The 13,582-nt window shown below is 33.8% G+C and overlaps 2 protein-coding genes and 1 long non-coding RNA gene across 13 annotated transcripts in view; 1 reads left to right on the top strand and 2 right to left on the bottom strand.

Annotated features, from left to right (window-relative positions):
- The window catches only part of LOC138700129 (zinc finger protein 235-like), a 196,137-nt gene that overhangs the window by 61,303 nt on the left and 121,252 nt on the right, over positions 1 to 13,582 (top strand). The window lies entirely within an intron of this gene.
- The window catches only part of LOC138700126 (zinc finger protein 235-like), a 345,990-nt gene that overhangs the window by 296,811 nt on the left and 35,597 nt on the right, over positions 1 to 13,582 (bottom strand). The window lies entirely within an intron of this gene.
- Positions 1,622 to 9,488, bottom strand: LOC138700125 (uncharacterized). The gene is made up of 6 exons (XR_011332236.1): positions 7,477 to 9,488; positions 6,356 to 6,512; positions 5,999 to 6,249; positions 5,610 to 5,735; positions 5,186 to 5,393; positions 1,622 to 4,985 (listed from the first exon to the last, which is right to left on the bottom strand). It is a non-coding gene; the product is annotated as an uncharacterized lncRNA (long non-coding RNA).

Below are 13,582 nucleotides of genomic sequence, written 5' to 3'. Positions count from 1 at the left end.
ATTTTAAGAAAATAAATATGATAGTAATTAATAACAATTCTTACTCGTATAATGCATCATTAAAGGAATTTAATTATGTAGGCCTAACTTCAATAACCTACTGGTAGAAGATTGTTGGCGCAACAATTATTGTTATATAAAATTGTTAAAAGTGTAATTATTATGAGTAAGGAACTATTACATCTTATTAATTTTAATGCAGTGAAAATAAAATGAAGAAATACATATTTTAATCAACAATATCGGTACGGTATTACAATGCTTACTTTTAATTCAAAAGTTTAATTTATTTTAAATTCCTTATCTCTTAAAAATAACATTCCGGATTTTGACTTATCATTACACCATACTCTATACAAAATTGCTTTATGAACTTTTGTGCACGCCGTTTGATTAATATGTGTATTAAAATTTGTGATTTTTCGTAGGTATAATGTTTTTCTTTATCCTCAGACTTAATGAATTTATGAACAATTAAGCATAGTGGGACTTATTCCTGTTCTTTGGCAAAATAAATATAATTTTACAGTGCTCAATCTGTTATAGTAGGCTAATCTTCATAGAGGTTACATTCATTCACTTCGTACATTACAGTAGCATGCAAATTAATCCGAACACGATATATTTTTACATTTTCTGTCATTGTTGGCCTCACAGCCGCTCATACCGCTTTAATTGACATCTGTAGTACGTGTAATTACATTGTTGAAGGTCTGTCATTATTTTTTTTATAATATGTGACATTTTGCCTATCGTTTTGTACTTATAAGCATTTCAGTTGTGTTGAAGACTTAATACTGCAATCCTGTGTACATTCTGTCGTTTTCACAATAATAGATACAACTTCACGAAAACGGTCTAAAGTTATAACATTAGCAGAGCATTCTTCTATGACACAGAGGCAAATTGCTGCAGAATGTCACATCGGTTTGGCTACTGTTAATTCCATCATAAAACGATACAGGGAGACTGGATCCATCACACCCCAGGAAAAAGGAAACTGTGGCCGGAAAAGGAAGACTTCACCTGCAGATGATCGTTTAATTGTCAGGAAAAGTAAATTAAATCCTAGACTAACTGCTGTCGACTTAACCCGCGAGTTAATGGCTACCACTGGGGCGAATATTCACGTCACAACAGTGTGGCGTAGGCTTTTGGAAGCTGGACGAAGGGCTCGTAAGCCTATTAAGAAGCAACTGCTAACCCCTGTTATGTGCAAAAAACGCTTAATGTGGGCAAAATTACATCAACACTGGACAGTGAATGACTGGAAGAATGTATAGTGAGGATCACGTAAGTTCAGTTCCCAAACAGCAAATATTTCCGCCTTGTCAGTGTTGCCAACTGTTACCAGATATCACCACATGTAGTAAAATCACGATCCTATGTACTGAATGACTTCTTTACTCACCGTACTTTACCTTAATGTTGGAAGGTTATTCTAAATAGTTTCAATAATAATGAGAAATGTATTGCTATGTTCTATTCTTTTATTCCTTTACATTATTATTAGTATTAGCATTAATAGGTTACTAGACGTAATTATACAACAAAGTATAGTATATAATATTCAAGAATCAAATCTGTTCCAAGACCAATTAAATTATTGTCACTCCACTTCAAAGATTCCAGCGTACATATACTGTACTTCCTAAAGGTAGATAAATTAATAACCAATTGACTTTTGGTTGGAATTCGAATGAACTTCTGATTATCTTTTGAAATTAGTAAGGAAATGGATAATACAACTAGGCTAAAACAAATAATAATAAATAAACTTACAAAAATAATTTTGGTCCTTAAAAGCCATAAGTAATTTCACTTCTAGATACCTTTTTAAAGATTTCATTTGTTTGTAAATTGCTTAATAATGCTACACTTACACTTATTATTTCTGCAACTCCACATCTGTCATTGAAAAAATGTATGATACATAACTGTGAAGTCTCTTTTTGACTCTTGTGTCCTAAATTTAAATAAGAAAAAACAAATGATTCAAGAAATGTGAGCTGGTGAAAATTAAATACTCAATTAATAAAATAATTACTACCAAAAGAATATTTTATTAATTCTATACAAAAGATGGATTACACAGAACAGATGGCCAGAAATCATAGATTTATACACAACATACAGCATGAAACGATCATCAAAAAATGCTTTTTGTACACAATAACATCTTTCAAACGAAGTGAAATAGCCAATAAGTTCAATAAATATTATGCTAATAAGTAATAACTATAATTAATAATTATCTACAAGCTGTAAAAGGGAATAAAATAGTATATTGTTGAAATTAGGGGGTTATGGTTTATTACGTGTATTTATAATTTTAATTACTTTTTCTACATTTAATTATATTTTAATTTCTATTAGATTAGTTCGTGGTGTGGTTGTTAGTTTTATCTGTGTACGTCAGACTATTAAGGAAAAACTGAAAGAAATATTAAATCTACTATCTACTTTATATAACAATATTTAATCAAGAACTGAATATTACTATTAATTTAATAACATAAGACCCAAAACATCTCCAAGTCCAGACAATACACATGCTGATTTTCTTAAACATGTTGGCAAACAAGCAAACTCACTACTTTTATCTTGTAATCTCATCTAAAATACAATATCTGTCTGGAGAAAATCTATCATAACATCAATTTTGAAAAGCAATTATTCAACTAATATCTTTTCGAGTTATCGACAGATACCACTTACTAGTATGATAGCCAAAATTATGGAAGAGATGATTTCATAGATTGAATTGGTTCCTGGAATCTAGTAACTAACTTTCATTTTATTGGGTTGACTTTAGAGAATTGCATTCAACAAATGGACAGATTTTAAATTTTAGTCAAGATATTAGAGATATTTTAAACAGAAAACAAAACAACTTAACAATTTTAATTTATTTTCAAGGATCATATGGCTCTGTAGATATAAATCACTTAAGAAATTGCAAACTTAGGGTGTCCATGATAAAGTGTTACACTGGGTCAGTGACTTGATTATTTGATTCATTGTCACAAATATGTAAATAGAGACAGATTCATCTGGGCTTCCCACATTGCTGTTTTCAGGAATACATTTTCCAATATTAATGTCGATGGTCTAACTAAAGAAATAGATCTTATGATAATCTCATCATTTGCAGATAATATGGTTGTCTAGAACAAAAAATCACAGTCCACAAATATTAATAAACTGAGCCAAAATCCCAACAGACTTTTTGACTCTACTTGGAGAACTCAAACTTGCTCAATTAAGGGAAACTTTACTAATAAAACACAATCCCAAGTTATTTCAAAATGAATAGTATATAAGTTAACTTTAACAGATGATGTTAAGAAATGTGATACTTCTCCAGACATTTTAAAAATCATTAGAAACGATAAATGATCTGGTCAGTGAGTGACTACATACAGTATTTTTTATAGATGGATCCTGTTTACCAAACCATAGATGTAGTGGTGTTGTAGTACAATACCAGTATATTCCCTTTTACAGGGAATTATATTCAAACACTTGTTTGCCCCATTTTAACCGTGACAACGCTTTTTAGTTTTTTAAACATTCTGGTTATTGTATTGTGTTTGTGTTTAGTGAAAGATTTTAGATAAGGGCGCAAATAGCCATAGTAGCTGACGCGCCCTTTTTAAACGCCACTAACTAACTAACTAACTAACTAACTTCAAACACTGACTAATTTTGATAGTGAAAATTTAGATACACTTTTAAGCTTACAAAATCTCCAGTATCGACTTCATAAATCTGAGAAGGCTGTCATACTATCAGATTCAAAATCAGATGTTCTTGCTGCAATAATGGACGTAACAGCATGAAATCTCAATATTTTACAGTGTTTTAATATTTTAAGCAAAATGGTCGAATTACATCGACGACTGGTACTTCCGTGGATCCATGAACTTTATGGAGTGGGAGGTAATGAGGTAGCTGAAAGGTAGCAAAATTACTGTAAGGTTATCTATACCTGCATCTTACCACACTGTTAAAAGAATAACAAGATCAGAACATGACAATGTGGTAACAAAAATCGGAATGATTCTAAAGCAAATGAAAAAATTGCAATAGGCCATCCGGCATCCGCTCCACGATGGAGGAAAATCCTCAGAAGAAACCAACTAATCAGACCAAATGGGGGATCCAAACTACCCTCGAGTGCAGCTCTGAATTTGCAGGCCAACGAGTCTACTGACTAAGCTACATTGGTGGCTCCATTAAAAATATGAAGTACATGGCACTCAGATTATTAAATTGACAAACCTAAACAATTATTCATCAGTTAAACTATAAAATATAATACATAGCAAGCAAGTTAATTCAATTTAAAAGTATAAACAATTCAATCAGTTGAAATATACAGAAACTGATAATAAATATCATGCAAATTACTTCACATTACAAGCATAAACAATTCATCACTTGTGGTATACAGCCTACTATTTAATTTACAGCACATACAATTCATCAGTTAAGCTATAGACCTACAGTCTACTATTCAATTTACAGCATATATAATTCATCAATTAAGCGAAACAAAAATATAGTACAATACATAGTAAAAATAATACACCTAATTTAATAACTGAACTTCTATGAAAATCTACAGTGGCAGTACTCATATTATCACAGGCCATGATTGTCTCAAATATTTACAAAGAACTGATATTTCTGAATCTCCCCATGCCATTTCTGAAATCTCAATGAAGATATGGATCATTGTCTTGACTGTTTAACTTTACACAGCTTTCAATCATCTGGTTAAATATTGGAGTGCAAGATAACAAATGACATCAACTGCTGAACACTTGGTATCAATCAACCAACAACTTCATTACATTAAAGGGGAAAAAAAACTGAAAGAATTAATTGTATATAGACACAACACATAAGACAAGGCCGCTTCAGAACAGTAATTGGCAAGGCTCTGTTGTTTTAGGATTATTATGTAGATTCAATTTCACCTGAAAGAAAAAAGTAGCATCTGTAAGTAGTAGTAGTAGTAGTAGTAGTAGTAGTAGTAGTAGTAGTAATGATAATAATAATAATAATAATGACTGTAAAGTATGGAAATTAATATTGCAATGTAATATCAAAAGGTGATTTCACACCATCAACTCTTATCATTTAGTACAACAAATCTATTATATTCAGTTGCAATCACCAGTAGCTGTTCTTTCCTCCATTTTGTTGTTGGCTGATTTTTCACAAGTCTGCTATGATATGCAGCACTATCCATGACAATAACGCATTGCCCTAATGTTCTCAGGTCAACAACTGTGTTTGCACCCACTTCTCAACTACAGGGCTATTAATAGCATTATGGTAGTCCTGACTTTTCTTTCAATTGCATGAAAAAATTAAATCAGCACCTGCAATAAAAATTATACCTGGGCATATAATTACGTCACATGAATTCACAGCATTTAAATAAAGAAAATAAAACATAACATAACATGACATGAGATCCTCTTTGGTGAAAGGCTTTCCTACGTTTTTATTTAGTCAGCAATTTTTATATTTTTGTACCCTGATTTAAAAAATTACTCTTGCCAAATTTATGTAAAATATAAATCAATATAACTTACCGAGTATAAATCCACCTTTCGTTCCGGCATCTAATCTTCCACCCTCATTTGTTGGTCTATGAATAACACCATTCATGTCACTGGAAACTTCACCTGGTTTATTTCATGAATAAGTGGGTGATCCTACTTAAAAAAAACAGACAGAGAAAAGCAATTCACATTGACACTCTAAGAGACACAAAAATTTTAAAGACAGGAAAACCGTTCAAGAATTTTATAACTAACCTCTAGTTATAATATGAAACTATTAATTGCAAAACATGTTGTTCCCACCTGAATTCATTACTAGTAGCCTATAATAATTGCAATTTCATATTCCACATAAGTGTTAACCTATTTGTTAGTAAAAAATTCAATCACTCAATGTCTCACAATACATTGAAATTTACCATTCATAAAAATCCAAGTCTCATCCAAGAATACTACGGGTTTACGGTTCTCACGCTCCACATTTCTTATATATTCTCTTAAAAACGAATAACATCACTTTCTCATACATGTGTATAAGGATCCCCTTTGCTCCATAGAAATTTCATCTCTTTCAAAATTTTTTTCACCGATGATAAGGATACTCTAAATAAATATGTTTCATAATCATCATTCATATGTTCCAGAACTTTTGCTGCTGTTAGTACTTCCCCTGTAACAGTAAATGAAAATTATGCCATATTTTTATACATAGGCCTATGACTAATATCAGAATTACATTGCATAAATCAACACAATAATTCCTGTAACTTCCCTACCTTTATGTAACTTGTCATAAATAAATCTCGCAATTGCATCTTTCGTAAAATCATCAGCATCAGTCACTGAATGTTTACGTAGTCTATGTTTTCCTGGTGTCACGAGTGGGGTCCCCTTGTGTGAATTTATCACTTTCGTGGCTGTAGTAAACCCAAGCTGTAATGACAAACAATAACATAACACTTCTAAAAATTGTTATATCATAAAATTCATGCATGATACCAACATTTACAGCTATATGAATAGAAAATGATCAACATGTTAGGTTGGGTCTACGATAGGTTTAAGTAGGCTAATATTTAGGTAATTCTCCAGAAAAGCTACACCAAAGAAGGCATAATTTTATTTTGTTTAACTGATTTCTGTGATATTTACATAGTGATGAACACGTGGTTTTAGTGCACAGCCACAAATACTTTCAGCACAAAAATCCTTTGACACTTACCTGTATATTCTAATGCATTGTTGTAGTCCCTCCCTCAAACTTGTTACTAATTACCAATATAACATGCGAGAGGTCCAGGACGAAGAGAAATGGTTAGTTTCCCAGTAGTGCGTCCTCGTCCTCTCGAGTGTTGTATCTTAACAAGTACTTTGGGTGGGGTAGCTTTTCTGAAGAAACACCATATTTAATATTACTTAGACCAGTCATGAATAAATTATTCAGCCAGAGTCAACGTTCCTATGCTTTATAGAGTATGTTATATAGTTATTATATAAAACTGAATTATTTTTAAGCACCATAACAGGCCAACATTCATGTAATATTTGCTGCAATATCAAGTTAATAATTACAATATGACTTTTATTTTCTTCGGCCGATGTGGCATGTAAATTGTGATCTGAACGGTTAATTTAATACCAAAAGAGAAAACTGGAAATTTACTTTCGTGCTGTTTGATTATTTGTTCGTCTAATTTGTAAATGTATTTAAGCTATCACCTACTGCAGTATTACAGTATCTTAAATGTATTTAGTTTGGCAATATGAAAATCACTGACTTGATTAAAGATCTAGGCCTAATCTAAAAATTTGTTTTGTTTGACCACAACCATGAAATTATTAGTGCAAACTCCTAAAACTGAATACCACTTTGAAATGTATGCTTAAGAATACTTACTCCTAATAATTTTCCTATTCTGGTTGTAATTGCTGTCTCCGTTAGCATAATTCCTTCTTCATTATCTTCTTTCTTCAACTCATTATACACGTGAACTACAGATTTCTGAAGCGTACTCTGAATGCCACACATTTTCTTCCTTGGAGGAGTCACTGCAACACTATTTCATTTTTTTGACATAGTAATAAAAATCTAAACACGAAAGAAATTCATTAAAATTTGAAATAATATTTCTAACCATTACCCACGTGCATTATCACGCCCAAGTATATTATATTTATTCGTACTTATCTGACTATTCTTGAATTATAACTACAACGCAACACATAAAATAACTATTATGTATTAATATTAATACTAATATTAATTAATTATTAATAATTTCGAATTTCACTATCTTCCAGTAACCGGCTGAGAAATCTAGTACAATTTTAATTTCATGGAACTCCAGTACCGGCAAATATTGTCGATATTTGCCTCAGCTGCCAACATACCAGTTACAAAATCACTACCATTTATAGTATTTATCAGTATCGAAATTCGAAACGAAGTTGGCAAAAGAAAATTCAACCTTCAAACTAGAAAATCACCATAATCCACTAGCATTTGTAGTAATGGGGGAAAAATGGTTAGGTTTCACCCTTAGGGTATCAAGTTACCTGGTCTTCCCTATACTTTTTTCCGATGAGTCTCATTTCGAGGTCCACGGCCACCGTGTTTCTTACGTACGGAAAGGATCTGAAAAATTAACAGCAGCTCATCTCCAACAAGCACCCAAATGCCCCCCTAAAGTAATGTTTTGGGGTTGTTTTACACATGAAGGGCCTGGAGCATTAATACCTGTCAAGGGAATGATGAATTCTGACAAATATATTCACTTATTGGAAACCAGAATCGTACCCCAGCTGCAAAAATCATTTCCGGATGGCAGAGGTGTGTTCCAACAAGACCTGGCACCATGCCATACGTCTCGAAAAACTACAGAATTCTTCAACAAGAAGAATATTCAGGTACTCCCCTGGCCAGGCAATCGCCCGACATCAACCCCATTGAGAACTTGTGGTCAATTTGCAAAAGAAGAATGCAAAAAATGGATTGTTCTACAAAGGAGAAGATGATTTCTGCCCTCATTGGTGTATGGTTTCACGATGAAGAAATGAAGAATATTTGTGGGAAATTAGTGGAATCCATGCCAAATCGTCTGAGCTGTTATTAGGAACAAGGGAGGCCACATAGATTACTGAGGTATGTCTTAGATCCTTTTTTTTTTATCCCGTTTGAGTGTTTTTGCATAAGTAATTACGTTGTTCGGATTAATTTGCATGCTACTGTATGTATTACCCTAATTGTATACTGCAAATACAAGGCTTTTAAAGTCAATTGTAAAAATGTCAAAATCAAGCGAATGATCATTCAAACTATCAAGTACGCCAATTTCTGCAGCCTGCTTGGCAATATGTGCAATATAAATCTGTATTATTGCTATTTCCCTTCTTCAAACTGGCTTCAAATTATCGCATGACAAGTGTCTCCTTCTATCCCTCCAATATCTTTGGAATCTTTCACACAGCTGGCTTCCTCACTCGCAGTCGCCCTTACTGCCTCAAAAGAGCACCTGAGTTGATGACCACTAGTTTAGTGTATAACCAGGCAAGTCGTGTGCAAGATAATTTTGTAAAGTCAATCAGGGTCTACTATAAGAATGATGAAAACAGCAGATGTGCTCTGGACAAGAAGAATTACATTACAAGAAAAACAAAAAAATGCAAAAAAGATATTTTAACTATACCATGAAGGAACTACACGAGAAATTTATTACTTCAGCATATAGTTTCAAAGTCAGTTACAAAACATTTGCTTGCCTCAGACCATTTTGGGTTGTCCAAGCAAAGTCAGCATCAGAGACATATGCTGTTGTGTTATACATGAAACATGAAGCTACTAATTACTGCTTTGCATAATGCACATATTATTGCAGGAAAATCATGTTCTGGGGTATTTAAACCACTATATTGCACTAAAGTCACTGATGAATGTTTACAGAGAGTATGCAGTTCTTGTAAAAATAACGAAATCCGAATGTTACCAGTTGATGATCATGTTGCAGTAACATTCAAACCTTGGAGCACTGTGAAGGAGAAGAGATGTGTCGAAAAGACGAAACAACTGACAAAAGTGGTCCGCACAGTTCAGAAGGAAATGGAAGTACAATAGCAGAACTAAAAGAAGAATTTATTCGGCAGAGTGAATCATTCACTGAACATTTACATAGAATCACTCATCAATATAATGTCCTTCGAAACCTGAAAAGTAATGTTCAAGATACAGAGTTCATAATGCATGTAGGTTTTAGTGAAAAGTAACATTCAAGAATCAGAGCTCATAATGCATGTAGATTTCAGTGAAAAATAATGTTCAAGAATAAGAGCTCTAATGCATGTAGATTTCAGTGAAAAGTAATGCTCAAGAATCAGAATAAATAATCAGACAGTCAAATGAAGGTTCTTTTTATTTGTCAAGAATCAGAGCTCAAAATGCATGTAGATTTCAGTGAAACGTAATGTTCAAGAATCAGCTCATAATGCATGTAATTTCAGTGAAAAGTAATGTCCAAGAATCAGAGCTCATAATGCATGTAGATTTCAGTGAAAATTATGCGTGTAAATATGCTACAGAACCTCAGTCAGTTCAGGTCAGATGTAAAATTTTTCAAAAAGTTTTTGCACACTTTCTTCAAACTTAAGTCATTATTCAACTGCTATAGTTGCCCATTTGAAACCAATCATTAATGAAGCTCTAAAAATGTTTGCTTTAAAAATGTTTCCTCAAACAACTCATTTACACTTGACTAATGATGGCGCCACCACACAGTATCGCAACGAGACAATGTTTGCTCTAGTTGATGGTTACTTGCAGAAGATTTTCCCAGAATTTATAGAATTGACACACAACTTCATAGAGGCTGGTCATGGAAATGTGCAGCTGATGGGGTAGTGGGAATGTTAAAAAAATCAGGGGATAGGTTGGGAGGCGAACAAAGAAATGTACCCTGCTAAAAGCATTTTATTATATTCTGTTATATTCATGGTATAGATACAAAATTAAAAAAGGATAACAGAGCATTCCATGGTACAATGAAGGCGCATCAATATCATTGGCGTAAAGGTAATCCAAATAAGTTATTTTTTAATGAACTGAGTTATTATATTGTAACTTTTTAAAACAAAACAAGAATGTAACTTTATTCTTTTAACAATAGTCACTTTCTATAATTTAGTTTAAATACTCCCGTCAACAATGGGATTTCCATTCCACACAGTAACACAGTATTCGTTATTGCACTCCACAGACGACAATAACAATTTACTTGGATTATTGAGAACAACAATGAACTGTTAATCTTAACTAATGTTCATAAAGCACTATTTACAAAACATAACTGTCAGTTCTCAGTTCATAGTTCGTTTGCCTTGGCTAGTTCTTCTAGCTCAGTCACTCGAGTTCACAGTATTTCGAACCCCAGACCTTCGGAGACAGTCCACTGCACTCGAACTCAGGGCTTCGGATGCTCACACATCTGCGGACAATCTCAAGTCGAACTCCGGTCTCGAATCCGCACGCACGCACGCACGCACGCACGCACACACACACACACACACACACACACACACACACACACACCCAATTATCAATCACCCTATTAATCGATCGGCAGTTTATCCAACTGTCTTTCTCGCCCTGGTTTTCTAGAAGCCTTTAACATTACACAATATGTCATAGAAATGCTTCCGTGCACTTCCGGCAACAGGAGTAGTCACTTGTTACTTGTGGTAGGTGGTATTTTTTCCAACTTATAACATAGTCATTATCTTCTTTTAAAGAAATGCCCCCCATAACTTTCACACAATTGCAAATCCGTGCACCATTTGGTGCTTGTCTTATTGTTCAAGTAGCAGTACAGTTTAACTTCTATGCAAAATGTCTTCCATGACTGTCAAGAAAATGTGTTGTGCTTAGTATCGAAAAAAAAAATGTGCAAGTAATTGAGGGGTTTGGGAAAGTAGAAACAATAGCTCACGTCGAATCAGAATACAAGATTGGCGTTACAACCGTGTGCTATTTAGTAAAAAACAAGGATAAAGTGTATAAAGTACGAGACCTCTACTCCTATCTTTCTGCAGACAATCATCACAAGGATTCCCATGGCACTCAAAACTCGTTTTTTCGATTAACCATTCAGTCCACTCCCTTTATTACCACGGATAATAGAAATGTTATGTTTTATTTAACGACGCTCGCAACTGCACAGGTTATATCAGCGTCGCCGGATAATAGAGGTTCTACTGTATATATTATAGGGTGTTTCATAAATTATAGGTATAAGCAGCAGAGGTGAGTAGAGGATAATGGAACAAAGCAAAAAATCCCAATAAACACAGATCCGGAAACTTGCCATTTCCCAAATTTATCGAGTTTCATTATGTCTCCTCGGTACAAGGGCTCTGAAGTAACATAACATCCTATATGCGTTATAACATGTGCTCAATATGGCCACCATTCATGATAAGGCAATCATCAGCACGTTTCCTCATCCGCAATTATTTTTGCATACAGTGCGTTCTAACATCCCTGGTGTGTCTCTAATGCATTGACAACCATGACAATGCATTCTTGGAGTTAGCTAACAGTATCAACACAGCTGGAATACACACTTCATTTCAAAAATCTCCAAGCAAATAAATCCAAAGGATTAAATTCGGGGGACCTGGGAGGCCATGGTGTTGGTAAGCGATGGTCGTTACACTTGTTGTGGAAGCTTGTGCGTAAGAATTCTCGAACGTTCAAATGAAAGTGAGCCGGTGATCCATCATGCCTCTACCACAGCAACTGTCTGTTGCAAAGAGACAATTCGCCAAGAAGATCGCGTAGCTCATGTTGGAAAAAATGGAGATACACATGACCATTAAATATGCCAGGTAATGAATGAGGTTACAAATGAGAGACACGCCAGGGATATTCGAAAGTATACAATAATTGTTGATGAGGAAATGTGCTGACACTTGCCTTATGATGAACAGTAGCCATATTGAGCCATGTTATAACACTCTCTTCTCCTAGTGCATATCCGATGTTATACTACCTCAGAGCACATGTATTGACGAGACATAATGAAATCCGATAAATTTAGAGAATGGCAGGTTTCCGGACCTTAGTTTATTAACATTTTTGTCTTGTTTTATTCCCTCTACTCAGCCTTGCAGTTTGTACTTATAATTATGTAACGAAAAAAGTTGTGAGCAGAACTTAAGGTATGGATTCCTCATATGTACAAATATAGAAGAAAAAATGATTATATCAACATAGATCTGGAAATGTTTGGTTTTGAATAGGGCTTGCAAGTATGATCATAATGCATTCTAGTACGTTTGTTTACTGGAATTATTTTGATTCAGTCTGTTTATATTTCCTTAGATGAACTGTTCAATATATCTACCTCCTGCCTGAAAACAGGCCATAGCTCATCAAATCGAGGTCTGAATATGCTTTTTGTCTGAGAGTCTAGCAGAATCCACTGATGGAGAATTCATTATCCACAGAAGTCAAATACACCAACGACATTAATTGCTCCCATAAAAAGAAGTTCAATGGGTTGAGATCTGGTGAGCATGGAGGCCAAGCATGTTCAGATATCAGTGAGACGAACTGCACCTGTGTTTAGGCAGAAGGTCGACATTATAGATAGTTCACGTAAGGAAATTAAAGAGAATGCATTATAATAATATCAGCAAATAGACGTACTGGAATGCATTATGATCTTACTTGAAAGCCCAACTTAAAAACCAGGATTTTCAGACTCATGCTGATATAACAATTTTTTCTTCTAGACATAAGAGAAATCCATACCTGAAGTTTTGTCTACTTTTTTCGTTATACTCGGTATATACATATATTTCTTTTTTCTTTTCTAAATTTATTTCCCCTTACAAAAAGTGTAAATTAAACCCTGAATATGTTCAACGCTGTAAAGTAGATTGCTGCAACAAGAAAGAAAATAGTTCTTAACATTCGAAGACTTTTAAAAAACATCTTGAAAACTAAAAAGGCA

The sequence above is a fragment of the Periplaneta americana genome, chromosome 5, assembly GCF_040183065.1.
Source record: "Periplaneta americana isolate PAMFEO1 chromosome 5, P.americana_PAMFEO1_priV1, whole genome shotgun sequence".
Lineage (NCBI taxonomy): Eukaryota > Metazoa > Arthropoda > Insecta > Blattodea > Blattidae > Periplaneta > Periplaneta americana.
Note: the sequence above shows the minus strand (reverse complement) of the source record. Positions and strands in the feature narration are given on the sequence as shown.